The sequence below is a fragment of the Panthera leo genome, chromosome C1 (genome assembly GCF_018350215.1).
Source record: "Panthera leo isolate Ple1 chromosome C1, P.leo_Ple1_pat1.1, whole genome shotgun sequence".
Taxonomy (NCBI): domain Eukaryota; kingdom Metazoa; phylum Chordata; class Mammalia; order Carnivora; family Felidae; genus Panthera; species Panthera leo.
This window is the reverse complement of record NC_056686.1, coordinates 9915019-9930132: the sequence shown is the minus strand read 5'-3', so window position 1 is coordinate 9930132 and position 15114 is coordinate 9915019.

Here is a 15114-nt window from a genome sequence, read left to right as displayed (position 1 = left end):
GTGGAAGTTAACATAAATCAATTAGCAAAATGTGTATGTGGCAGCCGCTGCTGAACTCTACTGTGTAAGTAATAGTTTTAAGTGCAAAACATGATGATAAAATCTATTAACCATGCTCAGCTTGGCTGAATTCCTCTGTGACCTTCAGCGACAGAATGCTCGGCCGTCATTCAGAGGCCACTGCCGATGGCTGTGGACGATCTCGAGTCACTGGGTGCCATGGTCATCTCAGAAATTAACCCCAAGTCCCATCTATAATAACAATGACAAGCATACATTTGTACAGCACTTGACCATGTGCCAGCCCCTTTCAAATACCTTATTAGCTGACTTGGTCTTCCCCGTAAGTCTGGGGAGCTTATGAGAGGTGGTGAGGCACGAGCAGACTGAGTTCCGCTCTTAGCTCTGCCATTGAGGGGCTGGTGGGAAGGCAACAAGTTCATTTCCCTCCAGTAGATCCGCTTTACTTGAACAACGACTATTCGTGCGATCCCCACTTTTACAGGTGGTAAAACTGAGGTTTGGGGAGGGTAAGTAATTCACAAATGTATGTGGGAAAATTGGGATTTGAACCCAAATCTATCTGACTCCTTGCTCTACCCTCCACTTCCTCCCGAGAGGCCTCCCGGCCCACATGCAGCTTTATCACGGTTATGACCTAGGGTGGGTCTATGGGAACCCCGCACCCCAGGATTCTTTTCAATAGAGCCCAGAAAAGAAAGTGCTGGTGCCTAGAGCAGGCACTCAGCTCCCCACTGTCCCCCTTCTGTGACCCAACGGCTGGCCTTCACTTTGCCAAAGGTACTGACAACAGTCAAAGGTATATTGAGAGTAGATACCTATACGAGGACACACAGAGAAGCAGAAGACTTTTGCTCTGACCTCCTCTGCCCTTGCTCTCCTCAAAGCTCACTATGCTGAGGTGGTCTGTCCCAGGCGCTGTTCCCTAAACACATGGGATGCTTCTGCTTTTAGGCCCCTTGCTCTGGTTACTCCCTTTGCCTAAAACCTTCTTCCTCCAAAGACCCACAGGGCTAACTCTGCCATTCAACTCATCGCTGAAAGGTTAACTACTCAGTGACAGCTACTGTTAAAAAAAATGTTTCAATGGCGCTTATTAAAGGTCATGGCAAGGCACAATTTATTCGAGGAGCACTATCGTGACAGATATAGGGACCGCCACAATGGGGTCTCGCAGTGGGAGAGATGGCTGGGCTCGACTCCAAATATAACAAGGGGGAAGTGGGAATTTACAGTCAAGGAGCAGGGTGGGAGTCAGTGGTTGGAAATGATTAAGAAGAAACCTCAGGGTTAAAGGGAGATTCTGGCTAAGCTGACCTACCAGGATTCTTGCTGAAGGCAGAACTGGAGGGTGAGTCGTGCCCTGAGGGATGGTGGGGGGTGGGGGGGTGAGAAACCCCATCAGATATCAAGGATGGAGGGGTTCTGGCTAAACTGACCTAGCAGGATTCTTGCTAAAATCAGACAATGCGGAGATGAACACAGAAGTCCCGAAGTTGAAGTCTGGCTGAAAAACAGCTCTGGGATCTTGACTTGAGTTTGGTCAAGGAGAGAATCTTCATCCTGCCCTTGCCCCCCCCCCCCCACCACCAAATTAGCATCCTAAAAGCACCTACCCTTCCTCACTGGGTACTCCAGATCCCCCTCCCCTGCTGTTTTTCCCCACAACCTTCCTGACTCCCAAATACAGTGAAACACTTGTTTATTTTCAAATGTTTATTTAGAGAGAGCAAGAGTGCACGTGCGTGCATATACGTGCCTACAGGGGCACACGTGCTGGGGGAGGGGCAGAGGGAGCGGGAGAAAGAATCCCAAGCAGGCTCTGTGCTGTCAGTGCAGAGCCCGACGTGGGGCTTGATCTCACGAACCACGAGCTCATGGCCTGATCCCAAGTCAAGGGTCAGATACTTAACCAACAGAGCCACCCAGGCGCCCCTGAAACACTCACGCAGCTCACAGTACATTGCCTGCCTCCCACCATTAGATGTAACCTCCGTGAGGGTCACGCAGACACCAGATTCTCAAGCGGATTTTGAAGCTGGTTGCCCAGGCAGTCGGTCTCTTGCCCGGGATCCCAAAGCCTCTGGACACACACACACACACACACACACACACACACACACTGAATCCTCAAGCTTTCTGTCAAACTCGGGCCCGTTCGAGCACAGCCCAAACAAACTCACTGGTGCAGAAACACCATTTCACTCAGCCAAGGCCTGCGGAGCATGGACACAAATGAAAAAACCAGCTGGGGCAGCACGGCCGGGAGACTTAAGAGGCTTAATTGGACCTCATTTCTCCACGATGTGGGCAGCTCGTTTCGGGCCAGGCTGCCACCATGCCAAGTTGGCCGTGACGAGCTGTCGGCCACCTTCGTGCTGCGGCTCCTGTGGAAGCAGCTGGAGGAGGGGGAATGGCCACTTCTAAATCGAAGACTCTGTCTCCCTATGGGAAAAGCTGCGGCTTCAGGGTTCTAAATTGGGGCCCCCTACCTCCACTGACTGGCCAGGGGAGTCAGGACAGAACGAAGAGCGAGGAATAATGGCTGCAAGGCCAAGAGCCGGTGCAGAGATGCTTCACAGGAGAGCCTCACAGACAAACTTCAGGGAGGATTGCTTTATGTGGCCTTGGAGAGTAGGGAGATGCCAGCACGCTGAGCGTGCGTCGTGGGATCGGACGGCCTGCTGTACGGACTGAATGCCTAGCAGTCGGCAACTGGAGAAATAAACGATCATACATCTTATCGAGGGATAGCAGGTGGTCCTTCACACCAGTGTGATAGAACCGTGGGCATTGGCATGAAGAGACGTTTATGGTAAAAACAGGAAAAAGCAGGCTAGGGGCGCCTGGGTGGCTCGGTCGGTTGAGCGTCTGGCTTCGGCTCAGGTCATGATCTCACGGTCTGTGAGTTCGAGCCCCGCGTCGGGCTCTGTGCTGACAGCTCAGAGCCTGGAGCCTGCTTCGGATTCTGTGTCTCTTTCTCTCTCTCTGCCCTTCCCCTGCTTGTGCTCTCTCTCTCTCTTTCTCAAAAATAAATAAACAAAAACATTAAAAAGAAAAAGCAGGCTATAACATAATCCATGCTATGTGATCCTATTTTCGTTCAGAAAATGTGTACAAACAATAGACCCCAAAAGGCTACGAGTGGCTACCTACGGATGATGGGATAACAGACGACACCCACATCTACTTGACTACATTTTCTCAACTTGCTGCAACATGTGTAATTTTGTCAGAAATAGTCCAACATTCAGACTTCAGGCTACTACGTGGAGAGGAAGCTGCCTCTCCATGGAACAACACATCCAACCCGCCTGTTCCAAACACGCAGAAAGAAACTCTACTCTCAGTGGCATTGCCCGAATCACGCCGAGCCCATGTGGCCTCTGGAGCTGAGTTAGTTCTTTTCCCAGTACAAACCTGGCCCATCCCACCTTTTTTCCTCCCACCCAAAACTGCTGAAGTCCCCACAAGCCTTGGATCTGAGGCCACCCGTAGGGACACAAGGCCAGCTTCCTTCTTCTCCACCATGCCAAAGCAACTTGTCCCAAAGGCATGTGTGTGTGTGCCTCCTGTCCTTTGCACATGCTGGTTCCCTTTCCAGGGATGCTCATTCCTCCCAAAGATGTCCTAGGAAACTTCTCTTCATGTGTCAAAATCCAGCTCAAGCAACACCTCCTCTATGAAGCCTTCCCAGACTCTCTCAGGGGATCATTTCCTAAGACCTCTGTATTTACCTCCAGCCAAGGTGGACCTCATACGGGCCTGAGGCTGAGCCTACTGAGGGGTGTTTCTTGCAAACGGTTTTCCACCACCTCCCAGTAAATTTATTGGAGATTTATTCTCCAGGAGATATTTGCATCTGACAAGTGGGCAGACACACAGCTAGAAATTTTCACTGTGAGGATAGGGGGTAAATAAGAGAGTCAAAAAGTCCCCATGAGCATAACAAAAGAAAGTTCTCCTACCAGGCCAAATCCTTTGCTTTGGGGCAGGTGAGTGGTCTTCGGCTAGGAGCCCCCAGGGGGCCATCTGGAGGATCTGGGAAGCCTTCCCTCCACTGGGGAGCACTCTGTGTTATTTCCTGCCTTATGAAAGCACAGCCTCTGGCATTAGGGAACTGTATGTCCTCGAATGCTCTCGCCTGGCAAATCTTTGTCAATCGCCACATGATTCCATCGTGGCAACCACAGACTCCTCCAGCAGCAGCCCGTCACACTGTAGTAGAAACTGCGACCTGCCCGTCTGCCCTTCCATCAGACCATGACCCCTGGAGAGACCAAAAATGACAGTGTGGTTATACCTCCTCATGTCCCTGTAGAACTAGCAAAAGGAGGTGTGTGTCGGGCAGGGAGGGGTAAGGCGAGCACATTCTTTGTTGCTTTGTCAAGGTTCAGCCTGGGGAGCGTAAGAAGAAGAGACTTAACACTGCACCTCCCTGTTCTCTCTCACTTAATGAGAGCCTTATCGTGGCCCCCTGTGCTGTGCTGAGGGCACAGAGCCTTCCTCATCATTGTGGCCTGCCCAGTCAATACCACGGGGATGTCACCGCAAGGCCAACTGGTCTTCAGGGCTTACTGCTTCCAACCAGTCCATACTGGGTGAAGGAAGGGCAGCGAGCCGGGCCTCATCCCTGAATTACACAGAGCAGGCTGATAATCAAGGAATAACTGGATTGATGGCATTCTGCATTCTTATCAGGCACTAAATGCTCCCGATGAACCAAGAACTCTCTCTTCTGGCTGTGCTTTGACTCCGCCGGTGGTAATCTGTAGCGTTATATGTATAATCTAGGGGGGACAAATGCATCAAACCCCACAGACTAACATTAATGGCCACTAGAATTTTCAAACCCGGCACATTTAATTCAGAGTGTAAATGGCAAACGCCTTGTTCAGTTGAAAAACAAAGAACCAAATTGTGCGTGACCCAGCTCGGCACCTTTGAATTATGCCATTTGTTAAGTATACTCTGCATGCATATAATTAATCCAATTTGGCTCCGCGAAAAAGAAATCATTTCCCTTAATGATGCAATATTAGAATTAACCAATTCGGTCCTCAGCCCACGTTCTCTTGTTGGAAGCAGCCATGCTTGATGATGTCTGCTGAGGGGCCCTCGGAAAGTTTGTGCAAAAGCACAGGGGAAAAAAAAAAAGAGGGGGGGTGGGGATGAGTTAAAAGGAAACACCAACATGTGTCCTACTACATTTAAATTGGCTTGTGATTGCATACATGTATTTTGCCTTCTGTGCTGTGGGTCCAAGACTAGCTTTACCATTATGTACAGCCACCTGCTATAGGTTGTTTGAAAAATAAAGGTAAAAAGGAGCATTTATATTAGTCATGGAAGAGATCTGTATTTAGACGACGTGCTTAGTGTAGCTAATAACTCAGTTCAGCCATCAAAGACACACGGTCGAAGCACGGCCTTGCTGGGCCCAACGTTATTGCAGAGCAGAGATTTCCACGTGCGTTCCCCCTGACTGTCCCACCCTGCCTGGATGGCAGTGTGAACCCACTGGTTCCAGTTCCAGCAAAGAGCAAGCTGGGTTGACAGAGAGCCGCAGCGGCTTCCCGGGCGCACTTCCCTTTACAAATTCTGTGTCTCCGTGCATGCGCTGGAGGAGAGGAGAAGTAAAGAGAAAACGTTTCTGCCAGGAGAGGATTCAGTTTCAATTTTACCTGCTTTGCTTGACAGGGGCTTCTAGAAGTTTTGCAACAGCTGCTGTGATTGGGAATTAACCTAAACTCCAGCAGTAGGCTGGGGAGAAGAACTTGTTTGCTTTAAACTACCTTCCAGTCGCTCTCCCTAGCTTACAAAAGAAAATCACAAACTCTTGGGCCAGGCTGTCACAAGCCTGCCCTTACACCTTATTCCGTGTCTCACTGGGTACTTGAGTTCCCAGGAGAAGGCGATGCCTGAATTCAGCTGGTAGGTGGGAAGGACTCAAATCCTCAGTATCAACAAAGCTGCTCTCCTGTCTGTCTGCAGGACCTTCACAGCAGCCCCCACGCCAGGATTGTGGCATTGAGACCCTCCCAGTTTGACTCCTGACCCCACTGGGTCCCCTTGCTCTCTACCTCCATTAGCTCTCAGGCTGGAGGCAGAACCAATCGCCCCCCTGTGGCTCTCCGGTGCTGTCCTTGCCCACCCCTGGTGGTGCTCGTCTTCCCCAATCACCCCCATCACTGGGTTCTCGTTTGGCTTTGTCTTATGCTCCCGGGCTCGTTTCCCTTCCGATGTGCAATGGCAGCAAAAGATTCTGAACAGTATGGCATCTCTTATGAAGTTCTTCCATTCATTCAACAAACATCTTTCTGGGCCAGGCACAGCACTAGGCAGGGGGAAGCTCAGAATGGAAGCCCAGAGGTGAGAAAACACACCGTCCTTGGGGAGACTGCATGTGGCTCAGTACACCTGGGGTGCAGAAGGCACCGGAAGCAGAATGAGATGGCTAGAGGGCTGGGAGGGCTGGGAGTTACAGTGTCCTGTCTGAAGCCTCTCCACTCCAATGGAGTTGCTGGGAGCATCCAATGAGATGACCGCCATGACACCTCAGGCATTGGCACATGCTCAGTACATATCAGCCCTTGTCATGATCAAGATCATGCACATTTTCACTATCATTTTAGTGAGGGGCCAGAACATACAGGAGTCACGTAGACGTTTGTGAGTCAGAGCCACATATGGGAGGCACCAAGGGGCCATCCGAGGGTTTAAGCCAGGATGCGATGGGGTATAACTATGATGGCAGTTCAGAGCAATCATTCTGGCGGATGCACGCAGAACAGACTGGAAGTGGGCCAGACTGAGAAAGAGGGAAAGTTCAAGAGGCTGTGTTAGTGATTTCAGCTTAGCCCAGCGGGATCTGAGCCCAGGCCCTGGGGATGGGGATGGGGATGGGGATGGGGATGGGGATGGGGATGGGGATGGGGATGGGGATGGGGATGGGGATGGGCATGGGCAGAGGTCGGTGGGATGGAGGCAGAATGGGAGAGCTGCAGGCACAGTGGTTAAAAGCACAGGCTCTGGGTCTGAACCCTGACCCTGCCATCTCTGTTCCACATGACCTTGAGCAGATAATTTGATTTCCCTACACCTCCATGTTCTCATCTACATATGGAGGACAATAATGAATGTTACCAACCTCACAGTGTGGGCACAAGGTTGTTTGTTAATGTATGTAATGCACTCAGAATGGTGTCTAACGTTACCGAGAAAGCACGCGGCAAATATTGCTTATCATTCTAAAGAAATGACAGCATTTGGTGGGTGACCCATTAGATGGACCACTGGGGAAGAGTCTAAGAAGACCCAGGTAGATGGGGGAAAAGATGCAGTTTTCTTAGAGGGGGATCCCAAAAAGAGTAGCAAGTGGAAGACCAAGGAAATAGAAGGTATCAATGATCATTAACCATCACCAGTCATCAGATAAAACATACACATTCCCAGGTTGGGAAATGATTTCGTTTGGGGGGTGAAAAAAAGTTTGGCCTGGCAGTTCAGACAGATGTCAGGGGTATGAAGGTGGTTTTGTTAAACAAGAAAACCAAGTTTCTTTAGATTTTGCTCTCAAGAATTCCACTGGGTAGACAACACTCGGGAAAGAGGGCAAGCCACATATCCGCTTCTTCATCCGACATCTAAAGCTGCCAGCCCTAGGGCCCTTGAAGCAGGGTCTCAAGAAACTTTCAGAAACTCTTGAAATAAAAGTAGCATTGAGAAATCAGCCGCAATATCAAAACTAAGGCACGGGAGGGGTTGCTATGACAACCCAACTCCATTATTTTCAAATCCTATGGCAAAAAAAAAAAAAAAATCTAGCCAGCAACAAAACTGAAAGGAAGCTTTCTGCCTTTTATTCACGGAAGGGAACGGTGCATGTCCTAAAATGTGTCTTCTCATTTCCTTGGAAATTAGACAAAGCAGCCACTTCCCCAGCGTTTCTACAACAAAGAGAACCATTCTGTCTACGTGGGACAATGGATTATGTCAGTATTGGTCCGCTGCAAAATCCTCACTGAGCATCCTTCATCTGGCCACAGCTAGCCACTCTGTAGGAATTAGCTCATCCTCATGATGAGGAAGAAAACAGGAATTTACTTGTTTTGAGAATCCTTCCTGTGCTACTGATCAATTTTTTTTCCCCGCATATAATCATGTTCACATAGGATCCTACTGAAGTCGACTGAATTGGTTTGCATGTGGTATTTGGACACACACGTCTTCATGGGCCTCCCAAACTCAACCCTATGAAAATAAAAGGCCTGTTAATTACAACTAGATTAGGGGCGCCTAGGGGGCTCCGTTGGTTAAGCGTCCGACTTCAGCTCAGGTCATGGTCTCACGATTTGTGGGTTCAAGCCCCGCATCGAGCTCTGTGCTGACTGATAGTGCAGAATCTAGAGCCTGCTTCAGATTCTGTGTGTGTGTGTGTCTCTCTCTCTGCCCCCCTCCCCACTCACGCTGTGTTTCTCTCTCTCTCTCTCTCAAAAAGTAAATAAACATTTAAAAAAATTTTTTTAATTACAACTAGATTATGAGCAAGTGCTAGTCCTCTCTCCAATTAGGAGTGTTACAAACAAGCATGCTCGGCGGCGTGTGGAAATCCCACAGTGACTTTTCAACCAACTCCTTGTATGTCTTGGAGGGAGAAAGGTATTCCACCTATTTTTAAGTCAGGAGAAAAGGCAAGCACAAAACAGATTAGAGGCTGGCCCAAAGACATAAAGAAATTCAGGACCTTAAGATAAATATTTCTTAAATACCCACAGTGCAGCCGTGGCTGGGTCAAGAGGCACGGTTCACGGTTTGAAGGAGACTGTAAATTCAATTTCCCTGCATACATAAAACAGGTAGCTCCCCTTATACCTGTAAAACCTGCAAAGTCATTTTAAAGTACCGTGTCCTTAAATCTTTAGTAACTCACGGCACCCCTGCAACTCTTTACCCTGGTTATAAACGTCCATCTGCCCAAGCTGGAGGAGAAATGGTTGTAACCTGAGGTAAATGGATAGACTGAGGTGTGTGCATGTGTGTGTGTGCACGTGTGTGTGTGTGTGTGTGTGTGATGTGCATGTTGTCAGCTTTTTCTTTCACCTCCCCAAATAAGCCTTTGGAAACTGCAAAGAGGAGCATGTCTTTACAGAGGAAATATTGCGCTTTGGAAAATAAATGTCACTAATGAATGCAAAAAGTCAAAAGGGGTCTCCACAAATCAACAGCAGAAGTGATAATCCTGTATTGATCTTTGATTTTTTAAAAAATCCCCAAGATAGAGAAGGGGGTCATGTCCTAGCTCTGACACAGATGGGCTTTGGGCAAACCTCCCTTGCTCACTTCTAAACCCCAGAGCCTAACACAGAGGCAGGCGGTGCAGGAATGCACTTGGTTAATATCCAGCCGGCTGGCTGCACGTGCATGGGGAGAGAAGAGGTGGTAGGCACAAATCTGAGTTCCAGGATCCACCAGGACGTAACACATCGTATCTCAGGGTACAACGTGAGCAAGGTCTCTGGCACACCCAGTCTGCAAAGTGCAACACTGGGTCATTTGTAGAAGTCTGTGCGCGCCCATCAACCTTCTGGCAACCCCATTCCGGCCAGAATGCAGAAGCAAGCCGCTGGGAATGTCAGTGGCATTCACCTGCAGGCAGTTTTTCAAGTAAAAACCCAGAAACCATTTTTTTACCATCCGTAAAGAGCTGTGCTTGGAGAAAAGAGGCCAGAACTCGTTAAAAGCTGTGCAGAGAGTTTGAGAAGACAGGCTGCTCCAATGAGATTAGCAAGGCTCACACGAAGCTTGGCGGCCTCCTGGCCCCCCAGCGAGTGGCAGGTTCTAGGAAGGTAATCTCATTGGGAAGAACCGGTTTGTCCACTGTCTCTACAAAGAGAGAAAACAAAGGCAAAAGCTGGCTGTTTTGAGGCCAGATGAGCCACCGGCCTTTCTCTTTCCCGGGACTCACCCCCTGGGAACCACGGTTCATGAGACCAGCACTGCAAAGCTGCAGGGGTCAGTCATTCACCGGCCTCCGAGAGAGACGGCTGGGTGTTGAAAAACAAAAACCAAAAACCAAAAGAGACTGAAAAAAAGGGAGTTCTGAGATATTCAACACAAGTCATTGTATTAGCCTCTAGTCCTTCCAATATTTTGGCTATGTGTTTTCTTTCAAAAAATCCAAATGGTTATAATTATAAGTTAACTATCTGACAAGACAGCTGATTGTAGGCCTGTGAAAACCAATTATTTTGACATTGATTACTTTCTACATAGGAGCAGAGTATTATAATTGCAGTTTGCTGGGAGCTACGGCAACCTTCTCTGATGTGCTCCCAATTTGGCTGCAGTTAATTAATGGGTGTTGGGGGAGGGGAGGGTGAAGCTGGCTTACAGCTTAACATACAAATTAATTGACATGAAATAAACTAATATGTTTAATTTAAATGTTATCAACTTACCAAACAGAGAGAAACAGGCATAAGGTTTAGGGAGCTACGGCATTAGTATCTGCTACGGGGATGTCGCCCGGTCACCATGGCAACTGCCTCATTAGGCTTCCGGGGGGACGCCAGTGCCTCGCATGGGGCTGAGGAGCAGTGGGCAGAGGAATCCAAACATCAGACAGGTAATCAGAAATATCAACTAGAACCAAGCGGTGCTTTGAGGATGGGATTCCGAGGAAGCTGTTTATCTGCAGGTGACCCGACTCCAGCCTGCAGCCAAGAAGAGGCAGGGCGTGAGTCCCAACATGCTACCCTTTGGATAAGGAATTTGCTCTGGGAGGAGCAGGTGCATCCCAGGATGCCAAGACTGTTTTCATGACCTCAGATGTTCCATCTTTTGCTTGAGCCTCTCACTCTCTGCACATGCTGTTCCTTCTTCCTGAAACACTCTTCCCTCACCCTCCTCACCTGCCTCATGCCCTGTGCCTGATTCAAGTCTCAGCTCAGATGTCACCTCCCCCAGGCTGACTGTCCCTCCAGGCACCCCACAGAACCTACTGTGTCCTATCAGAGCAAATGTCATTCTGCAATGTCACTGTGAATGCCCTCCCCGCCACTCCCCCACTGGGAGAACTCCCTGAGAGCAGGGTTGTGCCACTCACTTTGGACTGCAGTTCTCAGGCCAGTGGCACTGGCATCTCCAGGAAGCTTGTTGCAAATGCAGGAACTCAGGGCCTATCTCTGGCCTATTGAATCAAAATCTGCATTTTAACAAGATTCCTCAGAAGATTCACATGCATGTTCGAGGTTATAAAACACTGTTACCCACCTCTGTTTCCCTAGAGTATGGCAAATGGTAGTCACTCAACAAATATTTTGAAGTCAAGCCTTCCCTTTACATCTAAACTTTGTCCCTGACTCAGGTAGCACAGATGAATCCAGAGGAAGCAGAAGCAGACCATAATTCATTAAGGCAGTAAAACAGGCTGGCTATCCATGCGCGGTGCCGGGACGGGATCTGGAGTCCACACTGTGGGAGCTTAAACCCTCGCTCTGCCACTGTATGGCCTCAGGCAAACTACTTAACTGCTTTGTAACTCAATTTTGTCATCTATAAAGTGGGGATAATAGTTCATCCATTCAATATATATTTACTTGAACATCTACTATGGGCCACTCACTGCTTCAGGCACTTGGGAATTAATATTGACCAAATCCATAAAAGTCTACCCCTTCATGAGGATTAAATGAAATGATGCATATGAACAACTTAGCCTGGGACACAGAGAAAGCCCAGTGAATTACCATTCTTATTCTCTGAAGCTCTTTAAATATCCTCTTCCTTCCTACAAACATATTGGCCTTGCTTCCCCACATAAACTTTTATAGTCATGACTGTGGTCCATCTTGCTGGCATAAGATGAAGGGGAACTCAGCTGGGGACAATAGAGATCACTCTTCCCACAGTACAGCTCTGTACTCTCTGCACCCAACTGGAGAATCTATCACGAGACAGAAGGTGATTTTGTTTTTTTTCTTTTCTTGTTTTTATTTTGTTTTGGAAGGACAAGTTATGATAATGTGGATGGTCCACTGGAGAGGTTAGATGGAGCCAAATTTTAAAAGGATCTAGAAGGATCTAGAGCCATCCAATAGGACAGCCATTAGCACTTTGGAATATTTAAATTTAATATGATTACAATTAAATTTAAAATTCAGTTCCTGAGTCAAATGAGCCACATTTCAAGTGCCCATCGGCCACATGTGGCAACATGTCCACCATATTGGATAGTGAAGATACAGAAATTTCTCTCTGCAGGAAGTTTTATTGGATAGCACCGGTCTATAGCCATGTTTCTCCAACTTTCATGTGCATATGAAAGTCCTAAAATCCTGTTAAAATGCAGGTTCTGATTGAGCAGGTTTGCGATGGAGTCCAGAATTCTGCATCTTGGCTCCCAGGTGATGCTGACACTACTGGTCTACCAACCACACCTTGAGTCAAGAGGATCCACTATCACAATAAACACACAGAGAAATTCCAAAAGGAATTTCCGTATTTTCTTTAGACACGCCTGAGTAGAGTTTCCTTTATACACTGGGCACTTGACCAGCCCAGTGTTCTTCTGTTGAGGGGTATGAAAGCCAGGGTCTTCAGAGAAGCTATAAGAATTTAGTGCTGTTGTGTGAGATAGATGATATTCATTCATCTTTTTGACCACCCCAGTCTCTCCCAGTTCAAATCCAAGAAATGTCTTCCCCCATGGACCAACTCACCAGTAGCCTGTTCTGCTCAGAATTCTGGAAGAAACCAAGGGAAAATGTAGTGGAGAGACAGGGAAGTTATTCCAGAGACCAAAAAACCTCATTTGGGATATTTTCCAAGGTGGCTCCTTCCCTCTTTGGATCCTTGGCCTTCAGACCAGTTATATATGATAGTCAGCTGGGGACATTATTAAAAATACTCCTGTCTCCTTACCACTCCCAGCAATTCGTTTAATTGGTCAAGGGTAGGGCCAAGGCATCAGTATTTTCAGCACTCTCCAGTTTATTCCAATGTGCAGCCAGAGTTGAGCTTCCAGATTTTGAAGAGACAGCTTTCTTGTACAAATGTGCTACTCCCTCCCCTGGGTTTATCCCACACCTTGACTCCATGTTCTGCTACCCCCACAGTGACAGCCTGGGATCTATCTCATTTTGAGCTTCACACCTGCTCCAGGACGGGCCTCCAGTATTCATCTCCCAGTTCTGTGCACCCAGTGAAAGACACACTCTCCCTGTCCCTTGCCAGGTGACTATTATCACAGGGAGAAGGACTGAACATATCCCATGATGTGTTTTCTAAAGTAATGAAACAGACATGATACCAATTGGATTATTTTTTAAGGAAATAAATCACCAATATCTTGACTGCCTCCAAAGCACCTGTATTTCATCTTTCTGTTTCCTCTTAGTCTTTATGCATAAATACATGGGATCTTGCAAATAATTTTGCTATTTTGAAAGAGTTTTATGTTAGCCACTCTTCCCATGATGCTACACAGTTTTAATGGCCACCACTTGAAATGTCTGCATAAACTTTCATTGAGATGATTAATCATAATTTAGTTCCATGTTGTTGGGCGTTTGGGTTGCCTCCGATTTGTCACTGTTGATAAACAGGACTGCAGTGAGCGTCGCTCTGCATCAGGCTTTTTCTGGGTCACAGGCTTAAAGTTTCTCTCTGGTCAGCACTTGTGTACCGCATCTCTAATAAGACGAGCCAAAGCAGGATTCCCTGTGACGTTTTCCGGTGGGGTGCTCTATGCATTGGGGTGGGATGATGCTATACTGGGTGGAATTCCCTGCACTCTGTAGGAAGTTTGGCATCCCTGTCCTGTCCTTTAGATGCCAATCATGTCCTTTGCTTAACCATGACAACCCAAAGCCCCCAGTGATCTGAGATGCTGGGGTCTGGTAGCCTCTGAATGTTGCCCATCAGTTTCTGTCTTAACTTCTCAAATACTCCTCAGAGCTCCTGAGAAGAAAAATCTCAACAGGAGAGGTTTTAAGGGTCGGCCATGCATATATGAGCAGCTCCAATCTCCACCCAAATGAAAGCCCTCATCCTTATGGCCAGGATGTACCCATTTCCCAGAATCTTTGAATTTAGCTTCTGGCCACTCAACTTTACCTCTTACTATTCATCAAGAAGACCCTTTTCAATACACGAGGGCTGATTCAAAGGGGCACATGCACCCCAATGTTTATAGCAGCACTGTCGACAATAGTCAAAGTATGGAAAGAGCCCAAATGTCCATCGAATGATGAATGCATAAAATAGATGTGGTATGTATACAATGGAATATTACTCAGCGATGAAAAAGAATGAAATCTTACCATCTGCAACAAGGTGGGTAGAACTCGAGTGTGTTATGCTAAGCAAAATAAGAGAAAGGCAAATGTCACACGATTCCACTTATATGTGGAATTTAATAAAACAGATGAACATATGGGAAGGGAAGCAAAAATAAGATAAAAACCGAGAGGGAGACAAACCATAAAAGACTCTTAAATACAGAGAAAAAACTGTGGTTGCTGGTGGGGTTTTGGGTGGGGGGATGGGCTAAATAGGTGATGGGCATTAAGGAGGGCACTTGTCGGGATGAACACTGGGTATTATATGTAAGTGATGAATCAGTAAATTCTATTCCTGAAATCATTATTACACTATATGTTAACTAACTTGGATTTAAATTTAAAAATAAATTAATTTTAAAAAAAGAAGACCCTTTTCTGTTTACTCCTCCTGAATTTTCCCTCCACTGACATCTCCTCCTGTGTCCTGTATTATGAAACCCAAAACCAGGTCACTTTCTAGCCAGTATTCACCCAAGAGAATGCAGACACAGCCTATGGGTTAAGATTTCAAAGTCATAACCAGACCAGCTGGGTTTGAATCCTGCCTGGGCCACTTTCCAGCTGTATCAGTCCAGATGAGGAGGGTATTGGAGGCCCAGAGAGGCACATTTCCTCATCTGTAAGATGGAATGATGACACTAATAAAACCTCCTCATAGGAATTCAGTTAAGGAGCCTGCTCAAAAGTCACCAGGAGACTTCATGGTGGAAATGGAATTTAGACCCAAGCCAATTACAAGCCAAAAATC